Raw genomic sequence first — 14,632 nt, forward strand, 5'->3', positions numbered from 1 at the left:
GCATGAGATGAATAAGAGTCCCACCCTCCTCGGCCTCAGTCACCTGCAAAGGGCTCTGACAGACGACGGCCCCAGCAAACGTCTGTTCAATTCCAGCGCATTGATTTTTCCATTCAGGAATAGACCGGATTTATTTTGGCCTCTGTACCACTCGCCTATGAGAATGGCTGTGAAGCTTAGGTTTAGAACAAAAAAGAAGGCACAACTGCCTTCTAGGGCTCCCTGAAATGACAACACCTATAGTCTCATAGGTACTGCTACATTATTCCATTGCCCTTCTGGAATGTTCTCTGCAAATCGTTTTTATGGAAGGTTGGAATGTTCTTTTAAACTAATAGTATGATTTTCCAGCTCAGCGTCGGCCCCAGGCATATGATCACACCGACCAGTTCTCTTGTCTCCTCAGCCTGTTGTTATCTCGGAGACCTATTTGCTTAGAGGTTGGCAAAACTCATCATGAACCCAGACTCCCAGAGGCAGAAGCTCTGGTTCCTTTTATGTAGAAATAAATTTGGGAGAAACAAATTAAAGGGTTTATCTCACTTTTAAAAACAGAAAAAAATAAGCAGTGTGTGGTCATGCACACCTGTAATCCCAGCGCTCAGGAGGCAGAGGCGGGCGAGGGTGAGCTTTAGACTAACCTGGTCCACATAGAGAATTCCAGGCCAGCTTAGGGAGAACCTGCCTTTAAAAGAAAGAGAGAGAGAAAGAGAAAGAAGGAAAGGAAAAGAGCAAATTGGTGCTCAGTTTGTTTTCCGTGCAATGCTGTCCTCGGGTCCTTGTTTGCAAGGCCTTCATAAGAAAGGCTACTGTCCTCCAGCAAGGCTCAGAACCGCAGACTTGAATCACTTGAGGACAGGAAGAGAAGGGAAAGACACAGCGTGCACTGCAGAAAGATGGAGTGTGATCAAAGACCTTCAGAGGCTCGAATAAAAGAGGACCTTAGCTGACAAAAAGCAGGTTAGTTTAAAAAGCTATTCAGATAGAAAAGCCAGGAGGTGATTCGCAGAAGAGGCCTGGGTCAGGTCTCAGCCCTTGACAGGCCACCTTGGAAGGCGGTGGGGGCCACAAGAGGCAGCCTGCTCCATATTTGGACAGCTCCAATCATTAAAGCAGCCCCATGTTGGGTTGAGTCCACCTTCTCCTAGCTACATCCTTCTTATTGAGTTCTCCGAAACCACCTTGAACAGGCTTAAATCCCTCCTTATGGGATCCCTTTGAGTGTTTCCAGATCTTTATCACACTAATGTGTCCTTCCTTAACTAAAAAGAGCAGCTGGGCACTGAGCTGTTTGCTATAACCTGAGTCTCAGCCCCTCAACCTCTCTGGACACGCCCAGTATTGAGCATACAAGTCTGAGCTTGACCCACCTCTGCCCTTCCATTTACACAGTACTAGCAGTGAACTCAAACCAAGTCCTTGGCGTACAAATCACAGTCCTGTTAAAGCTATTTATGGTATACTCAGCTTGTTGATTTTTCTGTTCCAGGCACTGAGCCCTGCCTATAATTGAATGTTTTCGTGCTTATTATGATCTTTTTTAGTCTTATCTTCAAGCAGTCTTTTAAAAAAAAGATTTTTAAAAATGGGAATGAACGTTCTGCTCGCATATATGCCTAGGTACCACTGGGAAGGCCAGAAGGCGGCATCAGATCCCTTAAAACTGGAATTACAGATGACTGTGAGCAGCCATGTGGGTGCTGAGACTAGAACCTGGGTCCTCTGAAAGGTCAGACAGTGTTCTTAACCACTAGAGCATCTCTCCAGCTCCCAGATTTATTTAGTTTTAACTCTGTGTTTGTGTGTGTATCTGTGTAGGAGTATGTGCACATGAGTGTAGGTACCTAAGGAGGCCAGGAGAGGGTGCTAGATCCCCGTAAGCTGGAGTTACACAACTTGTGAGCCATCTAACATGGGGGCTGGAAGAAGAACTAAAGTCCTCTGCACGACATTGTTTCTCTCTCTCTTAAAAATAATTTTTAGACTTGTGCTCATTCTGGCAGCACATATACCAAAATCAAAACAACACAGAGAAGATTAGCATGGCCCCTGTGCAAGGGGGAATATGCAAATTTGTGAAGCGTTCTACTTTTAAAATGATAGTTTCATGTTATGTTTTACTTTGTTATGTTTGGTTGCGACTTCTTAGAAGCCTGTTCTTTTCTAATGAGAGACAGAAAGGGAGTGGGTCAGGAGGGTAGAGGAGGTGGGGGGGGGGCAACTGGAAGGGGTAGAGGGAGAGAAAACTATAATTAGGATATACTGAATGAAAAAAGAATCTATTCTCAGTAAAAGGAAAAACGAAAAAAAAAAGATTTATGTGTATGAGTGTCTTGGCTTTTATATGTGTTTTTAGGGTTTTACTAAAACCCTAAAAGAGATACCATGACCAAGGCAACTCTTAAAAAGGACAACATTTAATTGGGGCTGGCTTACAGTTTCAGAGATTATCATCATGGTGGGGAAGAATGGCAGCATGCAGGTACACATGTGCTGGAGAAGGAGCTGAGAGTTCTGCATCTTGATCTGCACGCAACAGAAGGGGACTGTGTGTCACATTGCAGGTAGCTTGAGCATAAGAGATCTCAAGGCCCACCCCCTCTTCCTCCAGCCAGGCCACACCTATTCCAACAAGGGTATACCTCCTAATAATGCCACTCCCTATGGACCAAGCATTCAAACAGGTGATTCAAACACGCATTCAAACCACCACACTACATATGTACATTATATGCATGCCTAATGCCACAGATGTCAAAACATGCTCCTAACTACTCAGTGACCTCTCCAACACCAACACTGACCCTAAACAGTGTTTTAGTGATATATCTCAGATTTGATTTACACACAATTTAACAAGCAGAATGACTATGAAACTATCTAATAGGTCTTTTAGCTATTCATTCCAGATTAAAAATAACTAATGAGGGGCTGGAAAGATGGCTCAGTGGTTAAGAATACTAAGTGCTCTTCCAGAGGTCCCAAGTTCAACCCCCAGTACCCACAGGGAAGCTCACAACTTCAGTCCGTAACTTCAAATCCAGGGGATCTGATATCATCAAGCCAATGCTTATTATGTCTTAGTTTGGATTTCCACTGTTGTGAAGAGACACCATAACCAAGGCAACTCTTATAAAGAACATTTAATTGGGGCTGGCTTATAGTTTCAGAGGTTCAGTCCATTATCATCATGGTGGGAAGCATGGCACCATACAGGTAGACATGGTGCTGGAGGAGGAGCTGAGAGTTCTACATCTTGATCAGATGGCAGCCACGAAGAGACTAGGAGAAGGAGGAGGAGGATCTCTTCAGAAATGGGCAGAGCTTGAGCACTAGGGGCCCTCAAGCTCCACCTACACAGTGACGTACAGACTCCAACAAGGCCACACCTCCAAAAGTGCCATTTCCAATATTCAAACCACCAAAGCATATAAAAGTTAAATTTAAAAAAAAAGGCTAATCAACTGAATGAGATTCTTCAGTTGTCATAAATCATCTTGACTAGAGGTTCCAAAGCCAAGAAAGGAAGGATCTTTAGGGTATTCCTGCCTCCTTATCCCCTGATAGTCTGTCAGATAGTGTTGGAGCGTCCATAGTCCTTCCCTTGGTTGGTGTAACTTGAAGGTCATGTACTATGAGAAATATCCATTTAAGTACCAGACCAAACTTGGCATCATGAAATGCTTACACTGAGAGGCCAGAAGGAGCCAAGGCCTCTGACAGGATCCCATCTGCCACCTCTCGCTTGCTTGGGATGTGTGCTTGTTGAGCGATATGGTGGCTAGGGAGGCCACAGTTTTGAAATACTGGCTGGCTGCAAATCTGAGGTCCTTCTGCCCCTGGCTCCTGAATGCTAGCTAGGTTTAACAGTGTGCACTGCCATTCTCGGCTGTCCATGAGAATTTAATGGGAGAGCTATGCTCAGGAGTCCTTGTCCATAATGGGCTCCAAACTGCCATTCTGTCAGGCTTTGTGTGGAGACATGTTCACTCGAGCATGACATGTGCCACCGAACACACACTAGATCTTTGTGACCACCATTGTTTCTACATTCCACAAAACTAACATCTGAGACATCTGAACAACTTAACAGAACATCTTTTCTAATTTGTTTGTTTGTTTGTTTTTTATTTTTTCAAGACAGGGTTTCTTTGTATAGCTCTGGCTGTTCTGGAACTCACTCTGTAGACCAGGCTAGCCTTGAACTCAGAAATCCGCCTGCCTCTACCTCCCAATTTTGTCTGGTTTTTCAAGACAGGGTTTCTTTGTATAGCTCTGGCTGTTCTGGAACTCACTCTGTAGACCAGGCTGGCCTCGAACTCAGAAATCCGCCTGCCTCTGCCTCCCAAGTGCTGGGATTAAAGACGTGCACCACCACCACCCCGCAGAAAATCTTTTCTAGAATCCTCCCCTCCCCCAGTGCATCACTAAGTGTCCTTTTCATGGATGAGTGTTCAAAACTCCAACTCTTAGCTGATGCTTATGAACATGAGACTTGCTTATGAATGTGAGACTTCCTGGGAGTCCAGACTGACAATGGCTGACCAATTACCCAGGCAAAATCACCTCCACCTCCTAGCTGTCCCAAGTGGTAGTAGATGGTGTTCCTAGGGACTCTAGTCTGTAACTCACTAGTTTAGCTAAGTGATTTATTTATTTATTTACTTATTTTTTCAAAAATTTATTTATTATATATAAGTACAGTGCAGCTGTCTTCAGACATACTGGAAGAGGGCATCCGATCTCATTACAGGTGGTTGTGAGCCACCATGTGGTTGCTGGGATTTGAACTCAGGACCTCTGGAACCCCTTATTTACTTATTTTTGAGACAGGATCTCCCAAGGTAGCCCTAACTATCCTGGAACTCACTGTGTAGACTGGGCTAGCCTCGGCTCACAGAGCTTCACCTGCTCAGTAGTAGGTACTCACACCAACACACTAACTTAGCCTCGTTTTCAGTCTGTGCTTCTCTCTCTTCTTGACTCTGAATCAAGGCCCAGGACTGGCCATTCTTCCCTATCTTCAACCCTTATTGCTTTAACTCCACCCACATACACATGACACACACATTTCCACGTCTAGACTGACAAGCTCAGCTGCCAGCCTGTGTCTCCACCCACCCAAGCAACAGCCCCCGTGTGAGGGTGACAAGGGTGAATGAGAGGTCACGTCCTTTAGAAGAGGGAGCCATAAATAATGCAGAATATCCAGAGGTTCAGCCTCCTTGGGGCAGAAGGAATAATAAGTAGGACCACCCACATGTAAATAATAATATAGTATGTCACCCACTGTCACCTCTCTTCTGACAACAAATTATAAGGCCCAGGAGAGCAGGGGACTGCGGGTAATAATAACAAGTGGCCAGATAAACGTGGGGTGGTCATTGTCTCTGAGGCCCTTTTAACCCGTTGGTGTCCTCAGCATCCAGCACATATCAAACTAATTAATAAAACCCTTTTCTCTCTTTGCAGCTGCTGCTCTAGGTGGGGTGGAGGGTGTGGACCAAAGCATTGCCATGTTCGGAAAGAAAGAAAAAAAGAAAAAAGAAAGCCTTAGAGCCATGCAAAGCAAAGTGTTATGGGATGGGTTTCAAAGCTGTGTCTCCTAACGGGGCAAAATGCACTTTAAATATAGCAACAAATCCTGCCTCCATTGGCTTGTTCTTTGAGTTTTGTAGAAACATTTCTAGTTTCTCTCTTCTGTCCTCCCTGTCCCCCACCCCGCGTTCTGCCTGCCCCCCACCCAGCCCAGTGCCCCCTCTAAGCAACCAAGGTGCTTAGACCTTAAATGTTTAAATTCTTTAAGTGCGGAGAGGACTCAGTCTCCTAGCCCAAGAAAAAAAATAAGGAACACATTCTCCCTAGTGAATGACGAGCCTCTCCAAGGCAGGCCGGAGGCTCAGGGCCCTGCTAATGCCAAGGCCCTGCTCCCCAGCAAGGGGAGCAATAATGAACAGGTAGAGTTTCAGGCTGGCAGGAACCCAAGGACAGATAGAGCAAGCAACAGATAGGGTTGCCGTGGACAATTTCCTAGAACAGGATCTTTGTTCCCAAGGTTGACCAGCTGGTTCCCTTGATGTCCCACAATAGCGGAAAGGGTGATTGGTAGAGCCGTGAGCGAGCACGTTTAGGTGTCTATTGTGATCCCGTCCTGGCCACCCGATAGCTCTCCACAAATCCCAGGGGTCTGGCCACCGGCCCGAGTCACCTTGTGATTCCTCACTTTGGCGAGGGGGATGGAGGGGAACACTGTGTATCCTGAGAGAAGTGTGTCTGACGTGCCTGATCCGTTCCATCTGGGTGCCTGCATCATAGGCTCCATCTGGCTCCAGCAGTCTGAGCCGAGGTAGGGCAGATCCCAGCAAACCACCAGCTCCAACCCTCTCTAGCCCGCTTCTCCTTCATCTCCCCGGGAGAGGAAGACCCCTGCAGACTCCTCCTCCCCGGGGGGCGGGGGAGCTGCCTTCTTTTCTTCAATACGTGGCTCTGGGTATCCACTTTGGGGTCTGGGATTCTCTGGAGACCTTCTGCACAGGGGCAGGCCATTGGGGAAAGGGTGGGGTAATTTGTGGTTTTGATTTACGATGCTGGGGATCCAACTCGGAGCATTGTGGGTACTTCGCCAACTGAGCCGCCTCCAAAGCCTGCTTCCTGCCCATGACCTTCTTGTACGACACAGACCAGAGCCTGATTTGTAGACAGAACCCACCTATAGAAGGTCCTCTCCTGTGCCTCACACGCTAGAGCCCTGAGATATACAACTGTTCCATTTCCTTGGCTGCTTTCCACCGCCGGTGAAGGCAGAACCTCTCACCCGCTGACCTTCCCCCTGAAGTCCTCTCAGGTGGGCCCAGGGAGCTCTGGTGGGGGCTGCACAGAGTCCCAGCAAGCAGAGGGTTGGCCCAGGATGTTTGCAAACATTGGAAGTTTCTCTCCCATGACTCATCAGAGGAGAACAGGGCCCTCCTTCTTCCTGGAAGGCAGCTAATGCAAGGCCAACCCCCACCCCCACCCACCCCAAAAAGTAATCAGCCGTCACTCGGAGCTTTCTCTTCAAATCTCAGATATCCCTCAAACATCAGCCATGGCAACTTGTGGGAGGGGACGTTTTGAGGCCAGAGAGCATCCTGGACAGACTTCTCTGACCCAAGGAAAGGCAAGCAGAGGCTGGAGGTACAGCCCAGCATTCACAAACCTGCACCCACATGAAGAATGTCCAGAAAAATACCTGCCCCTCTTTCTCTTCCCTAGCCTTATTTTATTTATATATTTCTTTATTTTTGTTTGTTGCTATTGTTTGTTTGTTTTTGGTTTTTGAGGCAGGGTTTCTCTGTGTAGCCCTGGCTGTCCTGGAACTCACTCTGTAGACCAGGCTGGCCTCCAACTCAGAAATCCATCTGCCTCTGCCTCCCAAGTGCTAGGACTAAAGGCATGTGCCACCACTGCCTGCCTGTTTTTTGTTTGTTTGTTTGTTTGTTTTGTTTTTGTTTTTTTTTTTTGTTTTTGAGACAAGGTCTCATGTAGCCCAGGCTGGTGCTAGGTAGCTAAGGATGACCTTTAACCTCTGACCCTTCTATCTCCCGAGTGCTGAGATTACAAGAATTCACCACCATTCTCAGCTCTTACAGAGCTGAGAACCAAACCAAGGGGCTTGTGCAAGCTGGGCAAGCACTTCACCAACTGAACTGTGTCCCCACCCCATCTCATCCTTTTAAGGTACTGCCTTCTTAATATAAAACCTGCGCTAGAACTGGGCAGTGGTGGCACACACCTTTAATCCCAGCACTTGGGGGGCAGAGACAAGCGGATTTCTGAGTTCGAGGCCAGCCTGGTCTACAGAGTGAGTTCCAGGACAGCCAGGGCTACACAGAGAAACCCTGTCTCAAAAAAAACAAAAAAGACCAAAAGGGAAAAGAAACAGGGAAAATAGATGTTATCCTTGACAAGCTCTCCATGCCTGAAGTATGCACAAGTCATATCCTTCCATCCTTAGGACCAGGTATTAGGTGTCATTGTCACTTCTGTCCCCTCCCCTCACCAGAATCCAATAATTAGTTCTCAGGTTGTCATTTGTTTAAGTCACATACTTACGAACCAGAGCCAGGTATGGCACACACGTGTGGTCACAGCATTCAAGATGAAGCAGGATGACTGTAGTGTCTGTGGCTAGCCTAAGCTACCCATTGAGTGCTGAGCCATCCTGGGCCACACATCCTGGGCCCTGTTTTGAAACAGAGAGGAGGGCTAGAGCTGGAGAGACAGATGGCTCAGTGGTTAAGAGCACTTACTGCTCTTGTGGGTTCCACACGGTGACACACACTCAACTTTAACTTCAGTTCCAAGAGATCCCATGCCATCTTCCAGTCTCTGCTGACACCAAAGGAGTGTGTGGTCCACAGACATACATTCAAGCAAATAAATCATACACATAAAATAAAAAAAAAGGTGATTTTTTTTTAAGGGAAAAAAACCATTTCTCTATTTTTCTCTATTCGCTTCCTCCCAGCTGTTACATTGTTGGGGACACACGATGATTATTTGTATGGGATTTGTACGGATCAATTCCTCATATCATAAAATATACTAAGTCTCGTAGACGAAAGAGAACTAAGCTTTAGGGGAAGCAATCAGAAGCCCCAACAACAGCATGCTCTACGGAGATAAACTCAAGGTAGGTTAGATACAAAGACATTTTAAATCTGCCTAAAACAAAGGGAGGGAGGGACCCTGCGCAGAAGTTCTGGGAAGAGGTTAGCGATTCCTAAAGCAGTTTTCACTACAGAAGCCAATGACTCTGTGCTGTGTGAAACCATTCAGACTCAGATCTCCCCTGCAGCAAACAGGGGAGCAAGCAGTTCAGTTTCCTGACCTTAGTCTCGTCCCTCCTCCCAGGGCTAGCCAAGGGAGAGGGGGCCCCTTAGAGTCCTGCAGAAATTGCAGCCTCTTCCATGGGTAGCTTGGACAGCTGTTACAGTCACAGCTAGGGGCCAGGGGTGGGGACGAGGGTGGGGAGGGAAGAGTGGCATCCCCAGTGATCTCCGCAGAAGGCTGACAGACTTGCGTGGACCTGAGCTGGCATTTGCCCAGGACAATGGGATTAACTTCCCAAGCGCTGGCCAAAAAGGGCCTGGGATTTTTATTTTTATTCGTTTTCCATTACAACTGCACAGCAACGCAAACAAAGCACCAAACAAGGTGAGCTGCCAGGGAGTCCTTTTCCTTCGCGGGGTGGCATCTCAGTGCCACACATTTTGCTGACCTTGGCTCACCCAAGGTTTCAAGTAGAGAGTTTGATTACCTCCCACTCCAGGGACAATGGGAAAGAGGCATGGTGAATGCCCGGCTAGCTCCGTGTGCACTCGAAAAGGGAAGTACATCAAGGTGTGAGCCTAGAGCCCATTGTGCCCAGGAACAATACCTTAATGAGAAACTGGTACAAATCCAAGAAAGGAGAGGCCCTACCTCCTCCAGACCCCAGGTCAGGGGACTTAGGTACAAGGGGTCAGAAGAAATACAGCTGTGGACAGCCAAATGCCAACCAGAGAGCAATACAGAAGGAAGGGAAAGCCCAGGGAAGCAGAAGAGAGCAGGCTGGGGAGAACCTCGGGCGAGGAGGGCCCCCGTCCACAGAGGGGTGTTCCATCTTATGAGCTGCCTATTTTTCAGCTGGGTGATTTAGTACCAACCACTCACCTAAGGGAATTGCAGTCATTGCATATTGACCACGTGGTCTTCCGGACGAAGCGACTAAAACCGAGTTCACACTTCCTGGTTTGCCAGAGGGGACAGTGAGATAGCTCAGCAGATTAAAATCATAAATAAATAAATAAATAAATAAATAAACAAACAGACAGACAGGCACACAGACGGACCGCAAGAGCATTTGTGGAGCAACCATGCGGGCCCACCTGAGCCCTCCCTGAGAACCAGATGAGGTAGCTTGCGTCTGTAATCCCAGCACCCTAATGTGAGGTGGGAGACAAAGATAGGGGAATGATCTGGGAGCTGGAGTATGTAGTCTTCAAGCCCAAATAACCAGAGGCCATGCCAGAAAACAGCGTGGAAAGAGGACAGACTACTGAAAAATTGTCCTGTTTCCTTCACACAAGACACACACACACACACACACAAACTACATAATTGAAAATAAAAATGAAGCCGGGCGGTGGTGGTGCACACCTTTAATCCCAGCATTTGGGAGGCAGAGGCAGGCGGATTTCTGAGTTTGAGGCCAGCCTGATCTACAGAGTGAGTTCCAGGACAGCCAGGACTACACAGAGAAACCCTGTCTCGAAAAACCAAAATAAATAAATAAAAATAAATAAAAATGAAATTAAAAATGTAATTAATTTTTAAAATGTATCCTCCTCTCACACATCCTGACCACAGCCTCCCCTCCTTGCACTCATCCCGATCCCACCTACCCCGCATCTCCCCAAGATACACTGCTCCTCCAGTTGGTTCCCTTTAGAAAAGAGCAGCCTTCCCAGGGATGTCCTGAACACGGCATAACAAGATGCAGTAAGACTAGGCACAAACCTGATATGGTGGCAAATACCTTTAACTCCAGCACGTGGGAGGCAGAGCCAGGCAGACCTCTGACTTTGAGGCTAGCCTGGTCTACACAATGAGTTTCAGGATACATAGAAAGACTGTCTCAAAAATTCATCTATCCATCCATCCATCCATCCATCCATCCATCTATCCATACATACATACATACATACTAAATAGATGCAAGGCTTGGGGTATGGCTCTGGGTTCCACCCTCAGCACCCTACCCCTAAAACGTGGGTAACCGAATCAGCTTCACATTTTCCTGGGGTCATGGAGGGAATCTCCCTGTGTTTATTATTTAACCATCCACTGATGGGCATTTACATGGCTTCTCCCTCGGAGCTATTGTGAACAATGCTGTAATGTACGGACGCATCTCCAAGACAGCTTGGATTCTTGGATTCTTGGGTTCTCTGTCCAGGCCTTCAGTAATGGGATTGTTATATCAGATGTTCTATATGTGTGTGTATATGTTTAATGTTCATTATTACTGGTGTTGAACTTTTTTCTCACACATTAGGTGAGTGCTCTACCACCAGGCTATGGCCCAAATCTTTTTCATGTTTTGAGACAGGGGTCCATAAAGTTTGCCCAGGGTAACCTTGAACTTGTGACCCTCCTGTCTCAGCCTCCAAGCAGTCAAGATTACAGACCTGAGCCACCAGGCTGCTATTTCTTTCTAGGTTTCCAACACTGTACCCCACCCTCTGCTTATAAGCCTTGCCTCTAACCTTTACCCCCACCACCTGGGCGAGCCTATCCTTCCTGCAATTCAACGCTGACTCCTTAGGGTGCCCTGGGCCTAGCAGCCCCACCCTGTGCATCCCTTAGTTAGGACTCGCAGAGCGTGTCACGATAGAGCCCGGCTCAGGCTCAGGATGGAGTATCTACTGCTTGAACCCTCTCCAGTCCTGTGCTGGCTGTTTTCAACTCCCTAAAACTGGGAGGTACTGCCGCTTTCCCCCTATTTCCCTCCTTTTTCTCCTCAGGAGGGAGATTGGACTGTCGGGAGGAGTTGGCGACCTCATTCTGTCATTCTCTTCTTGGGGCCACTGAAGGGAGGAAGCTGGCTCTGCAGGGAGCAGGTGCTCAGAATCTACATCTTTCGTGGGAACGTCCTCTTGGGTCTGTCAGTGCCTCAGTCACATGTGTTCCAACTCACAGGAAAGGGTGTGTGAAAGACATCTTCCCCTTGCATGTCACATCAGACCAGAATGCTGGAGACCCTTTGCTTTCCGGGTGTCCCTACAGACAGGCAAGCCCACTTATTGCTAGTCCTGGGCCGGTGTTTCCAGCTCATCTTCCTACTAGGGTCAGTCAGGCCAGCGCCTGTAGCTTCTCCAGTCCCTACCATGGTCATCCCCTTAATGCAGGGGTATTCTGGGGTCCCCTGGTGCTTGCTGGAATGGAAGTAGGCGTGGAAGGAGCCACGGGAGACCATCAGCCGTTCTTTTTCTTCCTTAGGAGTTTTACCAGTGGTCCCATTGATGGAGAGAATGAAGTAGGAGGAGACAAGGGAAGCTTTACAAACCTTAGTCTTCCTTTCAGCCAAAGGAGTCTCCAGCTGTTTGATCCGCCTGGTAGCTGACTCCCTGTCTGCTGCAAACTAGGGCAGGTGGGGACCTGTCAATAAACTGACCTGTGAAATGAGGTGTCACCACAGAAGAAATCTATGGCAAACCCATTTTCCTCCCTGGCTCCCAGGGTTAAAACAAAGCAGCATTCTGTTGGAGAGTTTCATAGCTTAGGGTGACCTTGAACTTGGAATTCTCTGGCCTGTACCTTCAGTTTGCCTTGGTGACAGTTTTTGCCACTGCCCATGTTCATGTGGTGTTGGAGGTGGGGGCGGGGCAGTCAAGCCCAGCTCTGAGCCTGCCAGGCAAGCTAGCATTTTGAGCTGCATTCTCAGCCCCAGATGGAGACTGTGAGAATAAGGAAAGGTAACAGGATGCGTCCACAGTACACTTTGCACACCACGCTGACTGGGTTTCCTTCTCTTGGTTTATCCTAGTCACACCCTACCAGCTTCATATCCACTTAATAGTGTCTATTAGAGAAGTCCTCACAACCAAAGTGGAAGCAAATGTTAAAATGACCCCCATTTACTATGACGTGGCTTGAACATATCTTCAAGATAGGGTTTCTCTGTGTAGCCCTGGCTGCACTGGAATTTGCTCTGTAGACCAGGCTGGCCTTGAACTCCAAGATCCACCTGCCTCTGCCTCCTGAGTGCTGGGACTGAAAGTGTGTCACTACTGCCCAGCTCCAAGTTTATGTATGGTTCTCCTTCTTCCTCCCTCCTCCCTTCTAAGACTTCCACAGCCCATGTCAACCTCAAAACTGCTACTCTGCTGTTGCTGTGTCTCTGTGTGTGTGTGTGTGTGTGCGCGCGCGCGTGCGCGCGCGCGTGCGTGCATGCAGATGATTAGTGTCTATAAGTACTTGAGTTTAAAGAGTTTATAATCTGACATCAAGTCAAGGCTTCTTGAAGAAGAAATTTCACCCGTGTGATACAGCTTCTGGGAGCTTCCAGGTCAGTGGATGGTATTTTCACAGCCAACCCCCAAGACTGCATGAACCAACTGTTTGCTCTAATTCATATCTCTTGTCTCCTGCTGGTCATCAGTCTCCAATGGACCTTGCCCATCTTAGGCCTTCTTTAGTACCTTGAAGGATCCACTGAAGGATCCTGACCATGGTTGTTGCAGATGCACTTTTGTGACTGTGAGGACATCCAGTCCCACAAGTCCCCTTCACATGTTACATCCTTGCCTGCAGGTTCCACCTGCTATAGCTGAAGCTCTGTGAGGCCTCTTGGCCACTCTAGGTCAGCCAGAGTTCACTGGTCTGCACCATGCACTGCTGTGTGACATTTGTCCTTCAACCCAGCTTTGTCCCGTGGGGCTGATGTCAGAATGTGGCTTCTAAGCCTTTGTTTCCCTGATGTGTAATGGCTGCTTTGCCAGAGAACAGACTCGGATGTTTGACACTGTTGGTGCTGTGTTGGCGTAATGGTGCTGTCGTGAGCTGAGTCATGCTCTAATTCCTGCCCCTCCCCAACTGACATTTTTTTCTTGGCACTTAACAACCTCCAGTCCCTTCATTTTCTAAAGCTGGGGCAGGCGAGGATAACAGACATGGGCTTTTGAACCTGGACTCCACCTAAGGAACTGAGAGGGTATGCCTGGTAGCCCACAGAGATTGAGGAGGTCATATTGTCCAATCTTGAGGCTAACAATTCTAGGTGTAGCAGGCATGATTGGGTGACTGCATAGGAGCCACACCCACAGGGACAATGCCAGCCATGGAGCTGGAGCCTGGAGCGGGGATTCCTGCATATTCTTCTGGACCCCAAGGACATCAGCTCTGAGTGGTGTTCTCTGTACCCGCTGTGCACCAGCCAGAGGAAGGGACTCATACACCCAAGGGAGATGATGGCACATGCCCCTCTAGTGCCAAGGATGGCAGGCCTCTCTAAAGATCAGGAGAGCCCATCTGAACCTCAGTAGGGAGGCTGGGCAGCTGAGGCCACAGGCCCATGAGAAACTGAGGTCCTTTCTTTGGCCCCATTGCTCTCTCACCTCCCCAGAGAGCAATAGGAATTTAAGTTTCCTGGGAAGAGAAAGCCAAGGGCACTGGCCTGCTGGCTCTAGCCTGGGTACTGCCTGGAGAGAGAGAGAGAGAGATCCTCCCTCTAGAACAGCCTGAGGATGGAAGATTAGGTAGAAGGGAAATCTTGCACTCTGACCCTTTTGTCTCAGAAGTGTGGCAATGTGGCAGGAGCCCCAAAAGTGAGTCAGGTGTGGCTGGGGGTGGGGGTGGGGGAGAGGAAATAGAAGTCTAAACCATGGCACATGTCCGTATTACAACCAAAGTTCTTCAGGGCATGTGGAATGTGAAAGCGGATTCTTTATCACAGGGCTCCCTAGAGTGACTGGGTGCAGGCTGAACAGAGGGAGAGCCAGGCAGTGGTGACAAAGCTGCCCTGTAGCCAGTACTCACGGAGAGGAGACTGACTAATAAACATGAAAAGGCAGGTCCAGCTTCACCAGCAACCAAGGAAAACGCAAGTCAC

The 14,632-nt window shown here is 48.1% G+C and overlaps 1 non-coding gene across 1 annotated transcript; it reads left to right on the forward strand.

Moving 5' to 3' along the window:
* The first annotated feature begins 1,987 nt into the window (after nucleotides 1–1,987).
* Nucleotides 1,988–2,095, forward strand: LOC116071636. The gene has a single exon (XR_004111038.1). It is a non-coding gene; the product is annotated as a U6 spliceosomal RNA (small nuclear RNA).
* Nucleotides 2,096–14,632: the final 12,537 nt, after the last annotated feature.

The sequence above is a fragment of the Mastomys coucha genome, unplaced genomic scaffold (genome assembly GCF_008632895.1).
Source record: "Mastomys coucha isolate ucsf_1 unplaced genomic scaffold, UCSF_Mcou_1 pScaffold22, whole genome shotgun sequence".
Lineage (NCBI taxonomy): Eukaryota > Metazoa > Chordata > Mammalia > Rodentia > Muridae > Mastomys > Mastomys coucha.